This window comes from Felis catus, chromosome B2, assembly GCF_018350175.1.
Source record: "Felis catus isolate Fca126 chromosome B2, F.catus_Fca126_mat1.0, whole genome shotgun sequence".
NCBI lineage: Eukaryota > Metazoa > Chordata > Mammalia > Carnivora > Felidae > Felis > Felis catus.
In genome coordinates, this window is record NC_058372.1 from 24936467 (window position 1) to 24960871 (window position 24405).

Consider the following 24405-nt stretch of genomic DNA (forward strand, 5'->3'; position numbering starts at 1 on the left):
AATGGGAAAAGATATTTGCAAATGACATATCAGATAAAGGGCTAGTATCCAAATCTATAAAGAATTCACCAAACTTCACACCCCAAAAACAAATAATCCAGTGAAGAAATGGGCAGAAGACATAAATGGATATTTTTCTAAAGAAGACATCCAGATGGCCAACAGGCACATGAAAAGATGCTCAATGTCACTCCTCATCAGGGAAATACAAATCAAAACCGCACTGAGATACCACCTCACGCCAGTCAGAGTGGCTAAAATGAACAAGTCAGGAGACTATAGATGCTGGACAGGATGTGAAGAAACGGGAAGCCTCTTCACTGTTGGTGGGAATGCAAACTGATGCAGCCACTCTGGAAAACAGTGTGAAAGTTCCTCAAAAAATTAAAAATAGATCTACCCTATGACCCAGCAATAGCACTGCTAAGAATTTACCCAAGGGATACAGGAGCACTGATGCATAGGGGCACTTGTACCCCAATGTTTATAGCAGCACTTTCAACAATAGCCAAATTATCGAAAAAGCCTAAATGTCCATCAACTGATGAATGGATAAGGAAGATGTGGTTTATATATACAATGGAATACTACTTGGCAATGAGAAATAATGAAATCTGTCCATTTGTAGCAACGTGGTTGGAACTAGAGGGTATTATGCTAAGTGAAATAAGTCAGTCAGAGATAGATACCATATGTTTTCACTCCTATGTGGATCCTGAGAAACTTAACAGAAGACCATGGGGGGAAGGGAAGGGGAGAAAAAAAAGTTACAAAGAGGGAAGGAGGCAAACCATAAGAGACTCTTAAATACCGAGAACAAACTGAGGGTTGACAAGGAGTCGGGGAGAGGGGAAAGTGGGTGATGGGTATTTAGGAGGACACCTGTTAGGATGAGCACTGGGTGTTGTATGGAAACCAATGTGACAATAAATTGTATATATAAAAAAATAGAATCAGCCAATTGAGCTGGGGGTTGGTCCTGTGAGAATAAGCCCATCATAGGGGTTCCTGGGTGGCTCAGTTTGTTAAGCATCGGACTTCAGCTCAGGTCATGATCTCACAGCTTGTGAGTTTGAGCCCCCATGCTATCAGCACAGAGCCTGCTTTAGACCCTCTGTCTCCCTGTCACTCTGCCCCTTCCTGGCTTGCACATACACACACTCTCTCTCTCTCTCAAAAATAAATAAACATTTAGGAAAGAAAAAAAGAAAGAAAGAAAGAAGAAAGAAAGAAAGAAAGAAAGAAAGAAAGAAAGAAAGAAAGAAAGAAGTGAAGGAGGGAGGGAGGGAAGGGAGGAAGGAAGGAAGAAGGAAGGAAGGAATGAAGGAAGGAAGGAATGAAGGAAGGAAGGGGAATGGAAGGCAAGGCAAGGCAAGGGAAGGCAAGGCAAAGCAAGGGAAGGCAAGGGAAGAGAAGGGAAGGCAAGGGAAGGCAAGGGAAGGCAAGGCAAGGGAAGGCAAGGCAAGGGAAGGCAAGGCAAGGGAAGGCAAGGCAAGGCAAGGCAAGGCAAGGGAAGGGAAGGGAAGGGAAGGGAAGGGAAGGGAAGGAAAAGGAAGGGAAGGGAAGGGAAGGGAAGGGAAGGGAAGGGAAGGGAAGGGAAGGGAAGGGAAGGGAAGGATTTAAAAAAAAAAAAGAAAGAAAAAGAATAAGAATAAGCCCATCATGACTGGACGAGAATCCTGGTTAGAAAAAAACAATCTTAGTAACCATTGCTCTTGGACCTATGGCTCCAGACTGGCTGATAAGAAAGGAAGGGAGGGTTGGAGAGTGGCTTCTGGAAAGTGGTCTTGAGTGTTAAAAAAAGACTCAAGTAACCAACAAGTTCATGTACATGGACATTTGTCTGGAGTGCTGGTGGTGCCTGAAACTGCAGCAGCCATATTGCAACCCTGAGAGCACCAGTTCAAGAACAAAGCTGGACCCACAGAAGGGCCAGCTGGAAAGTGCACTCTGGGCCCTTAATGGTGGCTTTGAATAGCCGCCATACACAAACCTGGAAATGTCCTACATCAGGGCTTCTTCCTGTGTGAAACATGAAAATGTTCCTGCTGTTTCAGATGAGATTTGACTGGGCACATCTAACTAGAACCATTTCTACACGAAGAGTTCACAAAATAAATAACCAAAATGTTACCGTACTATAACAAACAGAAGCTTTATGGGGAGGAAAGCAAAGTTTGCATGAATATCAGGATAGAACAAGAGACATCATAGCAATTTGCCACTCAGAATAGGAGACTTTGGGTTAGGCCTTTGGGTCATGCCTGCTCCCATCTACGCCTCAGCACTGAGCCTGTGCTAGAGGATACGAGGTCTTTAAAAAGTTCTTTGCTTACTTGTGGTAAAATATACATAGCATGAAACTTACCATTTAAACTCTTTTTAAGTGTCCAGTGCAGTGGCCTTCCACTGCCATTACCACCAGCCCTTCACAGAACCCTTCATCTTTCCAAACTGAAACTCTGTCCCCATGAAACACTAACTACCCCCAGCCTCTGGTAACCATCATTCTACCTTCTGTCTCTATGAATTTTACTACTCTAGATACTTCATATAAGAGGTATTTGTCCTTTTGTGACTGACTTAGATCACTGAGCATAATGCCCTCATGGTTTATCCATGTTGTAGCATCTATCAGAATTTCCCTCCGTTTTAAGACTGAAGAATGTTCCATTGTCTGTATAGGCCACATTTTGTTTATCCATTCCTCTGCCAATGACACTTGGGTTACTCCCACCTTTTGGCTGTTGTAAATAATGCTGCTGAGAACATGGGAGCACAAATATCTGTTTTAGTGTCTACTGTCAATTTGGGGGTTTTTACCCAGAAGTGAAATGACTGAATCATAGAGGGATTCTATGCCTAATTTTTTAGGAAATACCATACTGTTTTCCACAGAGGCTGCACCATTTTACATTACCACTAACAGGTCACGGGGATCCAATTTCTCCTCAAGAAGAAATGTGTTTCAAAGCAACATATCAAAGCAGTAAAAACATCCACTTAGGAAAAGGCTTTATCACATCCTGTTCACATTCAAGAACAAAGCAGTGGCCTACATATTATTATTTTAATAATTTCTACATATAATTTCAATAAATCCCATGATGTGTGGGGAAATGACATGTGTATTAAAGTCTAAAGTCTAAACACTAATGGTGGAGGCAGAATTCTTTATCCAAACATGGACTTTAGGAATTTAAGTTTTAAAGCATGACAGGGTGGCATGCAGCCATCTTTCATGTGTCTTAGAGCTGTGTGGAGGTGTGTCTCAAGTGGGAGGCAGTGATTAATGAAACAAAAGCTGTCAGAGGAAGTATGGACCAAAGAAATGATGGCACGTAGAATGGGAGGGAGGATTCACAGGGAATCCCAAACGTAGGCCAACTAAAGTCAGATTCACAAAGAACAAAAAAAGAAGTAAAGTGCCCAGGAGGACTGAGAAAGGTGTCTCTGTAAGAGGGTGTTAGAGACATTTTCATATGTGGAGACCAGGATATCCCATGAGTTTAGGGAATGGGGCAGGCTCAATTTTATCTGATAACCCTGGTAGAGCCTAGAGTCACATTTTTCAAACTGTGGGTTGTGACCCATTAGTGGCTCATGAAATTGGGTTAGTAGGTTATGAGCAGCTTTAAACAAAGGCTGGAAGATAAGCAAAATAGAACAGAAAATATCAGGACACATTGCACTTTGACTGTTACGTTGTGTATAAGTGTGTTTGAGTGTGTGTGTGTGTGTGTGTGTGTGTGCATGCATATGTGTGTATACTGTATTCCAATGTATGACATCTTTCTTACGATGGCTGTGGTTGTCAGAAAGCTGCTGAGTTAGGAGCTGAGAGTACCATATTCTCTGAAGCTTGGAGGAGCTAAGGAAAGTTCTGTTTGGTTTGGGTCAGGAGCCAGATAGGATGAGGAGGTCTACTGGAACAATATATCCTCTGTTCAGGATGTCAAGTAGTGCTTAGGGTCTGGACCTATTCCTAGTCATGTTCCCTTCAGAATGTTTGCATTGCTTGGATTTGTTTATGCACTTAAACCTCTGTGAGAACAGACAATAGTAAAACCAACAAGACCATGGACATGGAATGTGCCCAAACTGGTGAGTGCCTCATTATTCTGAATCCAACTCAGTGAGAAATTATGAGACCCAATTAAAGACCCAGTTGCTTTTGTCAGAAAGGGAAGTGGAAAAAGGCTTGGATTAGTCATGACTACAGCAGAAAAGGGCTATGGAAGTCTCCAGTGCCCCCTTTTGTACCTGCAGATCTCTTGCTGGCCATCACATTCAAATTTTCTCTTCATTGAGAGAACACTGGATAGTTAGACTTCCTTATCTCTTGCCAGAAAGAGCCTCCCTCTGAGGTGGTAGAAAAATAACTATATTTAAGAGTCAAATGATGCAGAGCTTCAGGCATTTTCCAGAGGGGAAATATCTCACTCCTTCAATTTTCAAACATTTGAATATGTAGAGTTCATCCTTTATGACTCGTCTCTTCCTTGAGGTTGCTGTTTAGAGACAACTGGAGACACTGTGCTTAGGTACATTCCTGTTAAGGATGAAGAAAATCATTACAAAGAACAAAGGCTACTTGGACAGAACCCAAGAATCCACTCAGCATCTGCCTACCCAATCTTCCACATGCAAGCCTGTCAATTTGGACTGTTAATGGGGGGGGGGGGGGGGGGGGGTGGGGTATGAGCAATGTCTTCTAAGATGCTAACCTCACACACCAAGCCTGTCTCCACACCTGCATAACATGAGCCTTTGACTTTGTGCAACCACAAACAGCACAACTGGTTTTTATTTGACCTAAGTAAAACTAAAGAAAGTCTAAGTTTCAAGAAATTGACAACCAAGATATGGCAGAACACCTAAGATAACATCTGCACCAAATGGTGACACATGTATGTGAGTTTTGACCTGCTTTCCCAGGAAAAATGAATACCATGTTTTCATGGGTAATGTTCCTCCTGAGGCAGGTTAGGCAGCATGTCAGAAAGATGGGGGCTGGCTGAAGATGTCAGGAGACTCCCCACTGAAAGCACTGAGCTGAGGAAATTCTTGTCACTGACCTTTAGCCATAGCAGCCAAAGCTCCCTGTAACCCAGCCTTCTGCTGAGAACCCCAGTCTTGGGAATAACCAAGATCCTTGACCTTCATCCAAAGGTATCTTGACATCCCTGGAGCCTTCATGGACTGTCTCTGAGAATCAGGGTCATTCCCTCGGGCAGACGAGGTTCTTCCATATGGCAAGAAGCTTGTCTCCCAATGGCAGCCACACCCCCTGTTACAGCTTCAGAAGCCAATGCCAGCTGAAGATCCTGGGTTGGACCAGCCTGGACCAGAGACTACTCTTGGAAAAACAAACCATCACATAAACAAGTCATGTAAGTCATGGGAGAAAGTGGCAGTACTCTCATGAGTAGCACATAGTTGGACTTCAAGAGGAAGAGTTCCTAAAGTAGGGAGTGAGATGATGCTAGAGAGACAAAATAATATGTGCTCACTAAAATGTGAACCAGGTTTTCAGAAGATGCTGTTCAAAGGGGAGATGGTTACCTGAGCTCTGATGCCTAGTGACCACAAGCAAATAGTATTCAGAGCCAGGACAAGGAAAGGGAGTACGAAGGAGACAGGTTTTGAGTAGCACAGAGGGGAGGAGTTGAAAAGTGGCCCCATATTGTTTCTGTCCTATTTTCCTTAATGCATGCTGGATGAGCAAACTTCACTTCATTGCCCCATACTCCCCCTCCTCCCTACTCTTTCCAGTCAGATGATAAAATCAATGCTGTGCTTTAACTTGATCAGCAACTTTATCTTTCCAGAACTCTCTCGTATTGACCTTCTGGTTATATACTGACACCAGCACTGTGATGGAGGCAGGGGTAGCTTTGTGCAGATGTAAACTCTGATTTTTATATTATAGAACTGGAGACATTGGCAGAATCCTGTAATGGAAATAACACAAACTTCACATTTAGATAGAGCACTGCTACTTACCTATCAGTGTCATCAGTATCCCTATCTGTAGAATGAGAATACTCTACCTACCCGTAAGGGGGCTAAATTCATATGTTGAGGTTCTAACCCCCAGTACCTCAGATATGACTGAATTTGGAGACAGGGTCCTTACTGAGGTGCTTATGGTTAAATGAAGTCATATGGGTGGGCCCTCATCCAATCTGACTGGTGTCATTAGAAGAAGAGGAGATCAGGACACAGATGCATGCATAGGGAAGACTGAGTGAGGGCACAGGGAGAAGTCAGCCATCTACAATGCTCGGAAGGAGCCAACCCTGCTGACTCCTTCATCTTCAACTTCCAGCCTCCAGAACTGTGAGGAAATAAATTTCTGTGGTACTTGTTACCGCAGCACTAACAGACCAATACACTACCTCATACAACTGTAGTGAGAACTAAAATAATATCAGTGAAATAACCTAGCACTGTGCTCATCATGAGGGAGAGACTATAAATTTACTTCTCTTTCCTTCTTTTTTGTCATCCCAGTTTCCTCTTACCCTATATTCTCATCGGTTTGGCTGTGAGCTAGAGCTTAAAGTACTAGGACCGGAATCCCCAGCAACCCATCGCCGGCAAGTCGGCCAAACCCAGCTCCCGGTCTCCATCTGCCACACCCGCCCCCATTGGTGTTGTATTGGCAGAATTATTCTCCACACCCCCTCTGTACATCTGCTTCTCTCTAAAGGTGTCAGATATTTCCAAAGTGAATAATCCACAGAAATCTGGTTCCAGATTTTGGGAGCAGCATTTTGGCTACAAGATAACCCCCAGTGACTCTGAAGCCCAGATTACCACAATGACATCAAGCACATGGAAGCTAGCCAGGACTGCGGGTGAAGCTCGCCCTGCTGAACCTGCCCAGCAGCCCAGGGCTCTCCAACCTGTGAGCCAGCTTTTCCAGTTGTGTGCAGTTGTTTACTTCCCTCTTGCTCTGCCTGGGCTTTCAATAAACTGGACTTAAAAATCCTCAGCCTTGAGTTGGCTGGAGAAGGAATTGAAAGAAAAGGTCCTGTCTTTGTGCTGTGGATATCACTATAGATATCCCAGAAAGGTGGGAAGGTCACACAAGCACCACCTCCACTAGTGGTGGGCAGTGGTGGTATCCGGGTCTCTCTCCAGCCTCCAGGTTGTAACTTCAACGCAGCCTTCCAGAGAGTCATCAACAATCAGTAGGAGTCAGCACAGATCAAACCCACTTTCCATTCCTGTGACAGAGCCCTGAAGGGGACGAGCATCTTGCCAGTCAAGATGGCGATTGGTGGCAGCCATGGCATACGTGTTCCCCTTGCCACAGTGGGAGGACAGAGGTTGAGTTTACTAAGGACTACCTCAGCTTCCCTACAGCATAACAGAGATGCTCTCTGGAAGGTCTGGCCCACACTGCCTGAGATGACCTTTGTCTTAGGCATTTCCTGTATGGAGCGGGGGAGCCTTCACATTTTCCATTCACTGCTTGAAGGGGGGTGTACACCTGAGGCTTGGCATATGACCCGGAAGTGAACACGTATGCTCCTGAATGGAAATTTTTTCACAGATCTGTTAGTTCTTACAGAGACAGACATTGAAAGTGAAGGTAATGAGATAACATTTCTTAAAATTATCGCCAAGCTTAGAGGTATGCAGGTGGCTCATTTGGTTAAGCTTCCAACTCTTGGTTTCAGCTCAGGTCATGATCTCAGGGTTTCGTGAGTTCAAGCCTCACATGGAACTCTGTGCTGGAAGCACAGAGCCTGCTTGGGATTCTCTGTCTTCCTCCCTCTCTCTCTCTGCCTCTCCCCCATTCACACTGTCTCTGTCTCTCTCAAAATAAATACACGAACTTTAAAAAGAAATTATTGCCAGCCTTGGTACAGGTATTTATCACACACCAAATCAGTTTCTCAATTGTGAGGAGGGTGACCTTTCACACAGACACACCCCTTTCCTCTGTATTCTTTTGTGGAAACAGACTCCCATGGGGGGGGGGAGGGTAGGGAAGGACCCCTACCTTTGCACAACAAAGTCATTTTTTGGGTCAGAGCTCTGCCTCCCTTCTTCCCACCCCCCAGCCCGACCATCACCTCAAGTGGCAGAAAGGGAAATGACCATTTCCAAAAGGGTGCTGAGGCGTGAGCAACTCTTTCCCAAATGATGAGGAATCCCTACATATCCCTGCCCCCAGAACAGGACCACATTATATGGGCACCCTGAGAATAATTTGTACCCTTTCAAGATAAGGTTTTAAATTAAATAGTAATCTAACATTTATTTAGCTAAGGTGGCAATTTCTACAAATAAGTGTTATGTTTTTTTATTTATGTCCAAAGTAAGAGATTTATTACATGCATTCATTAGACGTCACTTTCCAAACCACACAATTTATTGACAGTCATAAACAAGCTAAATGGTTTTAAATGTGTACAATAAAATAAATCACACATTTCTAATAAAAAACACTGCACTGTGCTTTCATTGTTTTCACAATTTTAGCTGACTCTGACTACTGGCTCTAGGTGACTCTTGGCTGCCCATCTCTGCCAGCTCAGAGGTAGAGGCTGGGTGTGTGGTTCACTCTAGCTCTTCAAGAGAGGGGTCCCACTGCCACTGCCTCTTGGAGCTCTGCACATGTGCCACCAGGCAGGGGGCGAGGAGGAAGCCTGAATCACTCAGTCTCAGGGAACAGTCAAAATACCTGCACATGGGGGCAGGCAGGCACAGAGCCTGGATCTCTAGCAGAGCCAAGAGAGTCTGAAAGCCCTGTAACCGTGGCAGAAGAGAGCTTCCTGACTCAGCATATCAATTCTTCCCTGCTCATTTGGTTCCCATGCAACTTGGGCACCTCCGTGGACGCCAAAAGCCCAGGGACTTGTGGTCTCTGGCCGTTTATGCACTTCTTTCTTCTTCCTCGCATGGCTGTCAGTGAGTGGAAAATGTGTGTACTTCACCTACACTAAAGAAACATGGATCCTTTGCCTGGTCTGTTAGCATATCTCCGTCAATTGGAGCATCATTTTTTTCAGCAGAAGTGGACCTAATGTCCTTACAACAGGTTATGTAAGGGGTCAACATGGAAAAGTGAGTTAAATGGCACCAGAGTTCCAATGTATCCCAGTGAGGTCTCAGCATCCCTTATGGCCTAGTGCCCTCAGAAGCCCTCTCCACCTCCCTCCTCCATGGACTGCCCCTTGTTCTGTCTCTGAACTGGCTACACAAAGAACATCTAGGGTCTTCCCCAAAGTCGCCACTTGAAAGTGTCCCTCCAAACCCCACCCCATGTTAGCCTCACTCCTTCCTCCTCCAGAACGCAATGGGGAGGAATGGGCATGGTCTCCCCATGTCACTGAACACCCACATCAGTTTCTCTCTCCTTAACTCACTGAAAGCTTCAAAATCATGACATGAGGCTGAGATATTGACTCCGAGTTTACAAAGGCCCCTGCCTGTTAGAAATTTTTGACAGGTTTGGTTAGAGAAGCCCTCTGTGCATAATAATGAGAATGCTGTCAGGCTAAATGCCATTCTGACATTTGAAGGAAGAGTCTCATGTAATTTTTGGTTGTTTAAGGGCAAGAAGCCTGGAACTCTGTCTTCTTGTTAAAATGACAAGGAGCAACAAGCGATTTTTCTCTTCTCTTCTCCCTTAACAAGTAGGGACTAATAGGAACTTGCCATATAATGAACTTACCATGTGAAAGAACTGTTTGTGTGGGAGAGAAACACTTCAGTAAGGTACACTTCTACTCATTATCATCATCATCATCATCATCATCAACATCATCATCAGCATCGTTATCACACACTTAATTACGTGTGTGAGCAGGACTCTGCCACAGGCTCAGCAAATGAACTAATTGCCATGGTCCCTGGATTTTGGGATTGCAAAATCTAAGGAAAAGACAGCTGGCAGACAATAGAGCAAATTATACGGTCTGCCTGTAAGTGTCCAATCCTGCTGTATATAGCATCACCCATGGTATATAGATAGCTTCTATATTAATGTAATCTCGGAATCCCACGTCTCTCCAGTGGAGATGGGCAATGGCAAGGAGATAGTGTCAAGGCGATAGCTCTCACTGGATCAAAGCCTGCATCCAGGCATTATCCCGAACCCAGCCACCTTCCCTCTCACACTCTTCCCTTTCAGACCCAGGACCAGAGTGGGCCAGGACTTCTTCCTGAGGTTCCCTGAGGTTCCCTGAGGCTGAAAGGGCTGATTTCTCTCCTTCCATTCCCCAGAGTCCTATTTTTGCTGAACAAAAGTTGCTCCTGCTGGTTTGCATTAATCTGGGTGATTTGGGGATTTGTTCCTGAGGATAGGCACTGCTGCTGGCTTCACTCCTATCCATACACCTTACAATAAGCCTACAGTTTGGGAGAATTTATACTTATGGAAACCTTCCCCAGAATGCCCTTCTCTGGCTAACATTACTCAAAAAGTTGGATCTATTTAGAGAAGGAACTCATTTAAGCCCATTTAATCAGTCAGGAGATCCCTGTTTTTATATGAGGTGTGTTTCTTAGATAAAGATTTTTCAGTCTGGGAAGTATTGATATTTTGGGCTGGATCATCCTTTTTTGGGGACCTGTCCAATGCATTGTAGGATGTTTAACAGTATCCCTGGCCCCTGCCCACCGGATGCTGGGAGCACTCCTCCCCCAAGTTGTGACAACCAAAAATGTCTTCACGTTGGCAAACATTCCTGAGGTGGGGGGAGGGTCGCAAAATTGACCTCAGTTGAGAATCACTTGTTAGATGTACTATAGATTAAAATTTTTATCCTAACAATAATAACTGCACTCAGAAAGACCCACAATTAATGTTATTAATGTTATAAAATTAGCACAGAGAGTAGAGGGATTCTAAAAATATTTCAACATCCCATACCCAACCCACTCATCCTAGTTCCTAGGATAGCTGTGGAATTGAGGTAAATGTAATCCAAAGATCAGCCCAGAAGGGCCACAGAGCATTGGGCTCCAAGTCTGGAGACCTATGCCCTCCATGTAGCTCTGTGACCCTGGAGGAGTGTGGCAGTGAGTAAATCACTTTTAGTTTGGCCCTTAGTTTCTTCCTTCTTAGGATGAAGTAAAACTGAATCTGTAGCTTTCCGGGTTTCTTCTGTTGTGATCCATGTCGACATTGGAGACAATCCCATGGACATACCTCAATTCTGATGGCATTGGTAATTCAACCTTCCAGTCTGAGTGTTATTTCCAGTTTGTAGTTGAAGTTATCGTTTCTCATATCAAGAATTCCAGTACACTTTAACAGTCTGGATGACTGCTGAAATATATAATTTTTACTATTTCCTCGAGCACTAAAATTCTAGAGTCAACAAAGTGTCTTATTCTGTCTAATTTGCTGATCAGCCAATACAAGAACAATATCCTTAATATCTGATTTCTAATCCCATTACTAACCAGCAAGCAACTCACTCTCTAAAATGCCCCCTCACAGAATCTGCCATTATAATTTATCAATCTGGTTCATTGGTAATGAATTCAATCCAGCCATTATGCTTTCCTGTCAATGACTCCTCTATTTTTTTTTTACAAGTTACTGGTTGTGATACTACAACATTATTTATGGGTTGACAAGTATTATGGCATCTTCCTTTGTCAGAAGATATACTTTAGAACACCAGTGACTCATGGGATTATCTGACCCCTTCCCTCACCTTCATTTCTAGAAATTATTTTCAGGTTTGGTATAAGTCCTCCCAGTCATCATTCCTACAGAGTGTTGGTTTGAAGTAGTGACCTAAAAACAAGATTTTCATCCTTCAATAATTGCCTGAATGGGCTAGACTCGGTATAGTTTATTGCTCCTGGCTACAATCCATCGCTTTTGCCTCTGTTCTTGGAGTGAGGTATTTAATCTCCCTTTGCCCTAGTTTTTGAAAGGACTCACTTCATCATTTGTTGACCCATTGAAGCCATTAGACATCTAAGGAGCCCCTACGGTGTGCCAGGAATTGCAAAGATGCTTGGAATATAAAGATGAATAACATTCAAGCCTGGCCCTCAAAGGATGCTTCAGTCTAGTAAAAACTATAGTTCCAACCCAATCGTTGCTACACAGAATGGTAAGCAGGAGAAATGAAAGAAGCTTAAGTCATATGGATGGCACAAAAGAAAATAGTCATTTTTCCTGGTGAGACAGGAGATTGCATAGAAGTTTCACTTGAGCTGTGCCCCACAAGATGGGTAGCAATTCTTCATGGGAGACAGGCGGGGCAGATAATGAGTACAAAGGCATGAGGGTTTGAAACAACACAGCAAGTTTAGAGGATTATGGGTTTGCAACTTGTGGCATAGAGGCGTGTGCATATGTGTGTGTGTGTGTTCACTCGCACTTCACTGTGTTGTAGGAGGACAGCTGAGGAATAATATGGTGGCCAATGAAAATGAAGTAGACAGAGACAAATCATGTGCGGCATGATTACAAGTTTGAATTTGTTCACAAAAGAATGGAGAACTTCTGAAGGATTTTCAGCAGAGGCATTGCCATGATCAGATTTGCTTCCTAGGAAGACATCCAAGGACCAGAATGGAGGCACAGTTAGAGGCGGGCAGAGGAGGGGCTGGAAGACGTGTGTGGGATCGAATCGGTAAGGGAAGTGAGGGAGAAATAAAAGTCTGGAATGTTGTCCAGGTTTCAGACTTCAGCACAAGTTGGATAGAGGAGCCATTTGCCAAGAAGGGAAATCCAGGGAAAGGAAAGGGTTTGGGGGAAAATGTTAACTTTTGTCAGCAGCATGTTGAGTGTGAGGTGTGTGCGGAACATCCTGGTGCAAAAGTTCAGTTCTCCATCTGTGATATGAAGCTTCATGATGAAAATGTGATTAAAATTATAGAAATACATTGAAATCCTCAGACGAAAGGTAATGTGGAAGCTGAGAATCATTACTTTAGTGTATTTCATATACTCTCTCCATTGCCTCATCAGTCAGTCTTTCTTTCATGGTGAAGAAAACGCTTTCCTACTCTTGATTTTAATTGCCTCTAATGCCTGCACTAGCATATTCCAGGCAGAGGGAAGCAGTGCTGCAAATAGAAAATATGGGACGGGCTGGTGCGGAGAGGATCTGAAGTTCCAGTGCAGACCGTCAGAACTCGAGAGAAGTCTCTGTCCTCAGTCCTACAAGCTTTAGACTCAACCCCTTCCACTGAATCACCTGGTAAACCCATGCCCTTTTTTGGTTTGTTTACTCAGACTTGGAACTTTTCTACGACACTCAAAATCTCTTCTCTCCTGGCACCCACGACATGACTGCTATTGGGGATTTAAGACTGAACAGGACTGACACGGTCCCTTCCCTCACAGAACAAATTGTCTAATAGCAAGAAGAATTTTTAAGGTATCCCATGACCAAGCGAAAGGGTCAAAACCAAATCAAAAAGTCTCCAAGCAAATTGTTCAACCTCAGGAAACAAATGGACATTCTCTTCAAGGGAACCTTTGGAAAACCAGCCCCCCACATACCCACACGCATATACACAGACCCCGGGGGCTCCAAGAGGGCTCTGCAGAGAAAGAGAGAGCGACAAAGAAGTTCCTTCTGTTGGGCTGACACAGGATGAATCACCACTTGTATATAATCTTCTATATCCTGGAGATTCAAAATTGGCACCTCCATCTTCCTCAGCTAAAGTATTTACATGACATTATTACTATTATTTATGACTTACCTTGTTGCCTCCAGGTGCAAGAGCAGAGATGAGCTGAGAGTTTGTTTCAGGCAAAGGCAAGCAGGATGAAATGGTGTTAGAACCTGTACTTAATACCCCCATGGAGCTATCCAGCTTCATCTTCCCGGCGTGCCACGGGAGAGGAGAATGTCTACTCTGGTGAAATAGAACCGCACCTGGTGGAAACAGGGAACATAGGCATCTTGTTTCTACCTACTGACTATGCTCTAAGAACTGCTCATTAGAAGCAAGAATACCACTATCCCTGTGGGCATTGTGCCCAGAACAATGCTTTCCTTTCTCCCAGGTCCTAAATCTCCCTCCAATCCTTTGTTCCTTTTAATTCCATCCTCATTACTGAGCACCTGCTGTTTCAGGTCCTATGATGGGTGCTGGAGAAATACAGATAAAATACACAATTCCCATCCTTAAGAGACTTACCACGTGTAATGGGAATGTCAACTTACCATCTTCCCGATTCAGGGGGTCTTGAAATGCCTCAGGTTATATCCCCTAACCATTGTGTCCTCAGGACCTACCTTCCCTTTTGATGGGCTTGGGATGTTGCTGTTGGAACATTGCAAGGGAGTTGTTTACATGTGGTTAATCAGCAGAGACCAAGCAATATTTCAAGGCCTGAACAGGATTAGAGTCTGTTGGTTGGTAGTTGGGATATTAGTTGGCTACAGGTGGATTAACACCACCCCCCTTACTCCCAGGGAGAAGCGATATGCAGCTTTTTGCCAGGGCACAAGCAGTCTGAGCTTCCCACCTGAGGAATGGCTCAGCAGGAAGCCAGGAAACAACTCCTCTTCCATGTTTGCCTCTCACAGCTACTAGGCTGCACTGGTGCCAGGCTTGGGGCAAGAGAACTTTTGGGAGCCGTCTGTGGTCCCATGACAAACGGCAGCCCAAAGGAGTGGACTGGGGTCTGGGGGTCAGGCTGGCGGACCAGGCCATCCTGTTGGTTAGGGTGAGGGGGCATCAAACCATTCAGAAACTTTCTACCTTTGACTTCTTTCTTTAATCTATGGCTTCCACATGTCTTCCACCAAAATCTTTTCACCTTCATCTTAATCTTATTCCAAAAAAATCCACTTTCAGAAAATATTTTGTTTTATTATTACTTTTTTGAAAGCATTTTTTGTCCTTATAATTCTTTTCTTTGCCTTTTATAACTGCCTTTTTACTTCCTTCTTTTTCTACTGTTCTTTCACAAGAACAAGAAAACATCATGCCAAGGGACTAAAACCTGGTTCCCCTTTCCTTAAAGACCCAAGTATCCATTTCAAACCTTTCTCCGACAGGAAAGAAAGAGGCACCCATATGCAAGTAAGCTTGTCTTTGAAAGTTGCAGAAGTTTCCTGTTCTGTCATGGGTATTGGAAGTGTCAGGAGCTGAGGAAAGTACAGTGCTGTGGGTCATAATATGGGGAGTGTCTAGTTGGGCCTGGGGTATCCAAGCTGGGTCTTGCAGGATGACCAGAATTTTGCCAGACATCTGTGCCTTTTCCACGTCTCCTAGTAACTAACACTTTAAATGGGCTAAAATAAACCTGAAAGGTTACTTTAAGGAAGGAAACAAGAGAGTTGGGAGTGGAGGTGGGGTGGAGGGGATGGTCCATCCTGCTTTGGTGTTGGTGGAGGATTTACTGGGCCACCATCAGGTATGTGAACTTCCAGTGTCTTTACTGGTCTCTCATCAAGTGGTCTCCTTCTCTTACTCTGGTCCTGGTGGCCCCTTTCCCATACTCCTCAGCACAGCCTGGTATGAGGGGTCCTAGTGTGGAAGACTGAGGACAATTCCTCCGAATTTCCTGTGTTCCATAGGTACCAGAAGTGAGAATCAAAAAGCTCTAAGCCCAAGAGGACACAGTACTTTCAAAAAAGTACCATGCCATAGTGCTGGAAAACACAGGAAGATAAATGGGGATGGAACAGGTAGCAAAGGCAGAAAGCAGATGAGGGCAGATCATCGGTGGGAAGGCTAGTGGGCTGTGTAATATTCTACATTAGTGTTTGATTTATGGCCAGGTTGTCCAACCAAACATATTCCCAGGTGGAAGTTACTAAAGTAACTCCCTGATACGCTTGATTGCAATGTCCATGTGTCCATGCTTTCAATAATAATTTACTGACAGTTTACTGCCTGAGCATTGGCCCTTCTTGTACTGGCATTCAGGCCAGAGAATGAATATCTGCATGGATTCCACCAAGACAATTCTGGGGGTAGACAGACAGACAGCCTCCCACCTCAGGGCCCAGTGCTACACCCCATCCAGAGGCCCTTTTCTCTTTCATAGCCATGTCCACAGCTGCTTTTGTGATTTTACTGCTATTTCCAGCACTGCGATTGCTAATCTGTGCCTGAGATTTGACCTGGTCACCTTACAGTGCCCTTAACTGCTCCAAGGCACATACATACACACCTGGCCAGGCCACTGGGCCGGCTGCTCAGTGCAGTTGTCCCACGTCCACAGGCCTGAGCCTGCTTGTGTTTGCACAGCTGCCCAATCCCAGAGCCTTGCTGGCACTCAGGTAGTAAGTTATGCTGGGGGAAATTCATGATCCCTTCTGCAAAAACATTCAAAACTAGTGATGAAATGAATGTAATTAGTGCTTCAACAAAGGCCAGCTCCAGCTCAACCACAGACCAACGCTATTCTGACAAAGGGAAGGGCGTGCTCTTTCCTGGTGGTAACGAGTATTTCCTTCAGTCTCTACATATGGCTTTACAAACAATGTTTGGCACACAATAAAAATTACAGGACATGCAATGAGGGAAGAAAATAGGACCTTTGGTCAAGAGAGAAACCAGTAAATGTCACCACTCTAGACTTATTCCAGATTTTGGACTTTAAAACAACTATGGTAACTGTGTTAAAGGATCTAGTGGAAAAGATGGGTGCTATGTGTGAACAGAGGGAGAATTGCAGCACAGAGATGAACACTTAAAAAAAAAAAAAGGCAGGGGACTAAACCAGACCTACAAGAGATCCTAAGGGCGATCCTGTGAGACAAAGTACCAGAGACATCGCTACAAGCATAAAACATACAGACATCACAATGACTCTAAACCCGTATCTTTCTATAATAACACTGAATGTAAATGGACTAAATGCTCCAACCAAAAGACATAGGGTATCAGAATGGATAAAAAAAACAAGACCCATCTATTTACTGTCTACAAGAGACTCATTTTAGATCTGAGGACACCTTTAGATTGAGAGTGAGGGGATGGAGAACTATTTATCATGCTACTGGAAGTCAAAAGAAAGCTGGAGTAGCCATACTTATATCAGACAAACTAGACTTCAAATTAAAACCTGTAACAAGAGATGAAGAAGGGCATTACATAATAATTACTGGGTCTATCCATCAGGAAGAGCTAACAATTATAAATGTCTATGCGCCGAATACCGGAGCCCCCAAATATATAAAACAATTACTCATAAACATAAGCAACCTTATTGATAAGAATGTGGTGATTGCAGGGGACCTTAACACTCCACTTACAGAAATGGGTCTATCATCTAGACACACGGTCAATAAAGAAACAAGGGTCCTGAATGATACATTGGATCAGATGGACTTGACAGATATATTTAGTACTCTGCATCCCAAAGCAACAGAATATACTTTCTTCTCGAGTGCACATGGAACATTCTCCAAAATAGATCATATACTGGGTCACAAAACAGCCCTTCATAAGTCTACAAGAATTGAGATCATACCATGCATACTTTCAGACCACAATGCTATGAAGCTTGAAATCAACCACAGGAAAAAGTCCGGAAAACCTCCAAAAGCATGGAGGTTAAAGAACACCCTACTAACGAATGAGTGGGTCAACCAGGCACTTAGAGAAGAAATTAAAAAATATATGGAAACAAATGAAAATGAAAATACAACAATCCAAATGCTTTGGGATGCAGCAAAGGCAGTCCCGAGGGAAATACATTGCAATCCAGGCCTATCTCAAGAAACAAGAAAAATCCCAAATACAAAATCTAACAGCACACCTAAAGGAACTAGAAGCAGAACAGCAAAGGCAGCCTAAACCCAACAGAAGAAGAGAAATAATAAAGATTAGAGCAGAAATAAACAATATAGAATCTAAAAAAACTGTAGAGCAGATCAACAAAACCAAGAGTTGGTTTTTTGAAAAAATAAACAAAATCGACAAACCTCTAGCCAGGCTTCTCAAAAAGAAAAGAGAGAGGACCCAAATAGATAAAATCATGAATGAAAATGGAATTATTACAACCAATCCCTCAGAGATACAAACAATTATCAGGGAATACTATGAAAAATTATATGCCAACAAATTGGACAACCTGGAAGAAATGGACAAATTCCTGAACACCCACACTCTTCCAAAACTCAATCAGGAGGAAATAGAAAGCTTGAACAGACCCATAACCAGCGAAGAAATTGAATCGGTTATCAAAAATCTCCCAACAAATAAGAGTCCAGGACCAGATGGCTTCCCAGGGGAGTTCTACCAGACGTTTAAAGCAGAGATAATACCTATCCTTCTCAAGCTATTCCAAGAAATAGAAAGGGAAGGAAAACTTCCAGACTCATTCTATGAAGCCAGTATTACTTTGATTCCTAAACCAGACAGAGACCCAGTAAAAAAAAGAGAACTAGAGGCCAATATCCCTGATGAGTATGGATGCAAAAATTCTCAATAAGATACTAGCAAATCGAATTCAACAGCATATAAAAAGAATTATTCACCATGATCAAGTGCGATTCATTCCTGGGATGCAGGGCTAGTTCAACATTCACAAATCAATCAATGTGATACATCACATTAATAAAAGAAAAAAGAAGAACCATATGATCCTGTCAATCGATGCAGAAAAGGCATTTGACAAAATCCAGCACCCTTTCCTAATAAAAACCCTCGAGAAAGTCGGGATAGAAGGAACATACTTAAACATCATAAAAGCCATTTATGAAAATCCCACAGTTAACATCATCCTCAATGGGGAAAACCTGAGAGCTTTTTCCCTGAGATCAGGAACACGACAGGGATGCCCACTCTCACCGCTGTTGTTTAACATAGTGTTGGAAGTTCTAGCATCAGCAATCAGACAACAAAAGGATATCAAAGGCATCAAAATTGGTAAAGATGAAGTCAAACTTTCGCTTTTTGCAGATGACATGATATTATACATGGAAAATCCGATAGACTCCACCAAAAGTTTGCTAGAACTGATACATGAATTCAGCAAAGTTCGAGGATACAAAATCAATGTACAGAAACCAGTTGCATTCTTATACACTAACAATGAAGCAACAGAAAGACAAATAAAGAAACTGATCCCATTCACAATTGCACCAAGAAGCATAAAATACCTAGGGATAAATCTAACCAAAGATGTAAAAGATCTGTATGCTGAAAACTACAGAAAGCTTTTGAAGGAAATTGAAGAAGATATAAAGAAATGGAAAAACATTCCGTGCTCATGTATTGGAAGAATAAATATTGTCAAAATGTCAATACTACCCAAAGCTATCTACACATTCAATGCAATCCCAATCAAAATTGCACCAGCATTCTTCTCGAAGCTAGAACAAGCAATCCTAAAATTTCTATGGAACCACAAAAGGCCTCGAATAGCCAAAGTAATTTTGAAGAAGAAGACCAAAGCAGGAGGCATCACAATCCCAGACTTTAGCCTCTACTACAAAGCTGTAATCATCAAGACAGCACGGTATTGGCACAAAAACAGACACATAGACCAATGGAATAGAATGGAAACCCCAGAACTAGACCCACAAACGTATGGCCAACTCATCTTTGACAAAGCAGGAAAGAACATCCAATGGAAAAAAGACAGTCTCTTTAACAAATGGTGCTGGGAGAACTGGACAGCAACATGCAGAGGGTTGAAACTAGACCACTTTCTCACACCATTCACAAAAATAAACTCAAAATGGATAAAGGACCTGAATGTGAGACAGGAAACCATCAAAACCCTAGAGGAGAAAGCAAGAAAAGACCTCTCTGACCTCAGCAGTAGCAATCTCTTACTCGACACATCCCCAAAGGCAAGGGAATTAAAAGCAAAAATGAATTACTGGGACCTCATGAAGATAAAAAGCTTCTGCACAGCAAAGGAAACAACCAACAAAACTAAAAGGCAACCAACGGAATGGGAAAAGATATTTGCAAATGACATATCGGACAAAAGGCTAGTATCCAAAATCTATAAAGAGCTCACCAAACTCCACACCTGAAAAACAAATAACCCAGTGAAGAAATGGGCAGAAAACATGAATAGACACGTCTCTAAAGAAGACATCCGGATGGCCAACAGGCACATGAAAAGATGCTCAACGTTGCTCCTTATCAGGGAAATACAAATCAAAGCCACACTCAGATATCACCTCATGCCAGTCAGAGTGGCCAAAATGAACAAATCAGGAGACTATAGATGCTGGAGAGGATGTGGAGAAATGGGAACCCTCTTGCACTGTTGGTGGGAATGCAAATTGGTGCAGCCACTCTGGAAAACAGTGTGGAGGTTCCTCAGAAAATTAAAAATAGATCTACCCTATGACCCAGCAATAGCACTGCTAAGAATTTACCCAAGGGATACAGGAGTACTGATGCATAGGGGCACTTGTACCCCGAAGTTTATAGCAGCACTCTCAACAATAGCCAAATTATGGAAAGGGCCCAAATGTCCATCAACTGATGAATGGATAAAGAAACTGTGGTTTATATACACAATGGAGTACTACGTGGCAATGAGAAAGAACGAAATATGGCCCTTTGTAGCAACGTGGATGGAACTGGAGAGTGTGATGCTAAGTGAAATAAGCCATACAGAGAAAGACAGATATCATATGTTTTCATTCTTATGTGGATCCTGAGAAACTTAACAGAAACCCATGGGGGAGGGGAAGGAAAAAAAAGAGGTTAGAGTGGGAGAGAGCCAAAGCATAAGAGACTCTTAAAAAGTGAGAACAAACTGAGGGTTGATGGGGGGTGGGCGGGAGGGGAGGGTGGGTGATGGGTATTGAGGAGGGCACCTTTTGGGATGAGCACTGGGTGTTGTATGGAAACCAATTTGACAATAAATTTCATATATTGAAAAAAAATGGCAGGGGGAGCTGATGGAAATACCACATTTGAAAAATACGATACCACAAATGAAGAATTCAGCCTATGGCTTTACCACAAACTGGATGTAACAAGATCAATTGACAGAAATTATCCAAATTGAAAAGAAAAGGAGGAAAGAGAAAGTGGGAAGGCCTGTGGAACAATATAAAATGATCTCAGATGCCCATCACTGAAGTCACAGAAGGAGAAAGGAGGTAGAATGGTGCAGAATAAATATTTGAGGAGATAATAGAGGAGAATTTCCAGAAATTGATGGAACATCCACCAACAGGCCCAAACTTAATCACAACTCAAGATAAATACAAAAACAAACAAACAAACAAGGCACACTTATGCATATTGATGGTGAAACCACTGAACACCAAAGATAAACAGAAAATCTTAAAGACAGCCAGAAAGAGTTCCCAGGGAGACACTTTGTGTACAGTGAATAATAATATAGCTGTTGATTGACTTTTCATAAAAACAATGGAGGCCAGGAAATAAAAGAATAACATCTTTAAAGTACTGAAAGACTTAAAAAATATAATTTTATATACAGATTATATGTGTGTTTATGATATATATGTGTATATGTTTGTGTTTGTGTATACATATAAATATATATAGTGTGTGTATAAATTACACACACACACACACACACACACACACGCATTCCTTAAATGGACACGAATACCACTTGAACCCAACCACACTCGTGTGCTCTGATACCCATGCACACTTATTTATCAGGATTATGAGAGGTCCTGGGGGCTTCTACAGTAACAAAAATCATGGGCTCCTCCCCTCCATCACCATCTTGTCTGGCCACCTTGACATGTCCAGGATCTACCACTCACAGGACCAGCACACCCCGTCCCCTTTGCACTAGATGGCAGCAAGACCCTCCTGTCCCCTTTACTCTCCCAACCCCCTTATTGCAGGCTCCCCCTTTCAGTGACTAAAGCTTCTACAAAAGACCTGACAACAGGCAGGAGCTATTAAAGACCTGGCTTTCAGCTTGGAAGAGGAAAGAGAAGGGAAATACAGTGAACAAGACACATATTTATTGCAGAAAAGATCTTGCCACATGTTTTATCCCTGCAGCAGTGAGATGTACTGCTGGAAGGTGAGAATCTTTTTTAAGCATGGTGAGGCAGAGAAAATGATGTGAACTCCTGGGTCAGAGATAGCTGTGTTGATATATTAGGTTCTACACATTGAGGGGAAGAGCAAATGGTGTGAAAATATCCAGCTCTTCCCTCATGCACATTTCCTTGTCTCTAAAGAAAGATCATTCTTTTTTAAAATTTTTTAATGTTTATTTATTTTTGAGAGACAGAGCGCAAGTAGGGGAGGAGCAGAGAGAGAGGGAGAAACAGAATCCGAAGCAGGATCCAGCCTCTGAGCTGTTAGCACAGAACCTGACATGGGGCTCAAACTCAAGAACCGTGAGATTATTACCTTTATGATCATTAAGTTGGGTGCTTAACCAGCTGAGCCACCCCAGCGCCCCCAAAGAAAGATCTTTTAAAGAGAGTCCCATGGGTCTTTGTTACTTTTTAGTAAGAGTTTTCTAGAGAAACGGAACCAGCAACACACATATTATTACAATAATATATAATACAATGTGATATGGAATATAATTACAATAATATACAATAATTATTACAATAAGAAAGAGACAGAAAGACACAAAAAGAAAGAAAGGGAGAGAAAAATATTGTTTAAAATTGGTTCATGTAATTGTAAGGGCTGGCGAGCCTGAAATCCATAGAGCAGGCTAGAAGTCTGGAAATTCAGGTAAGGTTTGATGTTGCAGTCTTGAGTTCAAAATCTTCAAGGAAAACTGGAAACTCAGGCACAATTTTTATGTTGTGATCTGGAAGCAGAATTCCCTCTTCCTTGCGGGACCTCAGTCTTCCCCTTGACCTTCAACTGATTAAATGAGGCCCACCCACATTTGGAGGACAATTTGCTTTTCTTAGTCAACTGATTTAAACTCAGTCGTCTAAAAATATACCTTCACAGCAACATATAAACTGGTGTCTGACCCAATGATTGGGCACCATGGCCTCCCCAAATTGATACATAAAAATAACCATCATAGCTTCTTTGCAAACTTCAAAAGAAACAGAGAAGAGTTAAAGCCAAGCTGCATACATGTAATAAAGTCCTAGGAGCTCAGTTTGTGAAACAAGTTTCTCACAGGGCCTGGAGTGGGTCTGCACTTACAGATATTCAATTAAACTGATTTCACTGGACTTCAAAAACGTCTGAGTCTTCCTACAACACCATGTTTGCAAACATAAGCTTTTAAGGAAGACAGACCAAGTTTGAACCCTGGCTTTCCCATTTGTTAGCTGTGTGGCCTCAGGCCAATTAGGTAGCTTGTCTGAGCCTCAGTTCTTACATACGCAAAATGGGGATAATAATAGCCATCATACAGGGGGATGTATTTAATGTGGTTAGCACAATGCCATATGCAGAGGTAAGTACTCAGTACATAATAGCTTTTTTCTAAAATCACCGAGAGGTGTAAAATGCACTCCCTTTGTTTGATCTTCACAGAAACCACTAACATCCCATTGGCTCTTTGATGCTAAGTTCATAATTCATGTTGACTTGTCTGTCTTTTTTCCCTGAAGTCTCTGTGAGGGATGGGAGCTCCCCCTCCTTGGGTCCTGGAAGCTTTCCTGGCTCCATCCCATGCTTTCTACCTTATATTTGTCCCGGGTAAATGCCCACCTTCATAGAAAGCTCAAACTCTACGACAGCTTCAGAAAAGCTTCTGCCAAAAGTGAACATGGATTGGTGGTCGATTGACAGGTGCTCTGCCCCTTGGGCAGGGGTTCTTAAAACTCTCTTCCTGGTCTGTGGAGGTAAGGACAATTTCTGGAAAAATGATTGCAGTAAGAAGGCATTGTTACATCAGGGGACATATTCCTTCTGTGGGAAAAGCAAATCTCTTGGATGCTCAGCCTCAAGGGTATGGGTGATGTTGGGGTGACCTGACCTCAGGATCCTCCCATTTCGCAGCCAGAAAACAGAAATCAAAAAATTACAGCACAATCCTGCCATGAAACTCCTTGTTAGTCCAGAGGTTTGGTTATGCGTTACAGCTCTTTCTCTCTCTGGGACATGTAAATTCTACATCACAGATGCTGTGCTTGGCATGATTACGTTCAGCCTGCTCCAGAGCCTTGAAGCCATTATAGCGTCATCCATCGTCAGCCATGTCATAGGATGCTGGCTTATTGTTGCCATAGGAGGAATGGTCTGCCAGGACAGCCCCCCAAAGGGGCACAGAAAATGAGAAGGGACAGGGGAATCCCGTTGGGGCTCTCTTCCCCTGCCTCTCCTTTCTTTCTGTTTATAGGTGGTCATCTTTCGGGCAGACTGCGTATCTCCATGAAATCACTCTTTTGTATGGCCCCTGCATATACAAGTTGCGCTGAATTCTGTTCAGAATGATAGAAGGTGTATGCCTATGAACACGTGTATCAACAAGACTATTGTTTTAAGACTCACTTCAATTGAATTTAAGATGTGCATGGGTACCATTTGACAATAAACCAAGTT

General features: G+C 42.9%; 1 long non-coding RNA gene across 1 annotated transcript; it reads right to left on the reverse strand.

Annotated features, from left to right (window-relative positions):
* Positions 1–1600: 1600 nt before the first annotated feature.
* LOC123385316 lies at positions 1601–24196 on the reverse strand. Its single transcript, XR_006597607.1, has 3 exons — positions 23572–24196; positions 13702–13877; positions 1601–4552 (listed from the first exon to the last, which is right to left on the reverse strand). It is a non-coding gene; the product is annotated as an uncharacterized LOC123385316 (long non-coding RNA).
* Between the last annotated feature and the right edge of the window lie 209 nt (positions 24197–24405).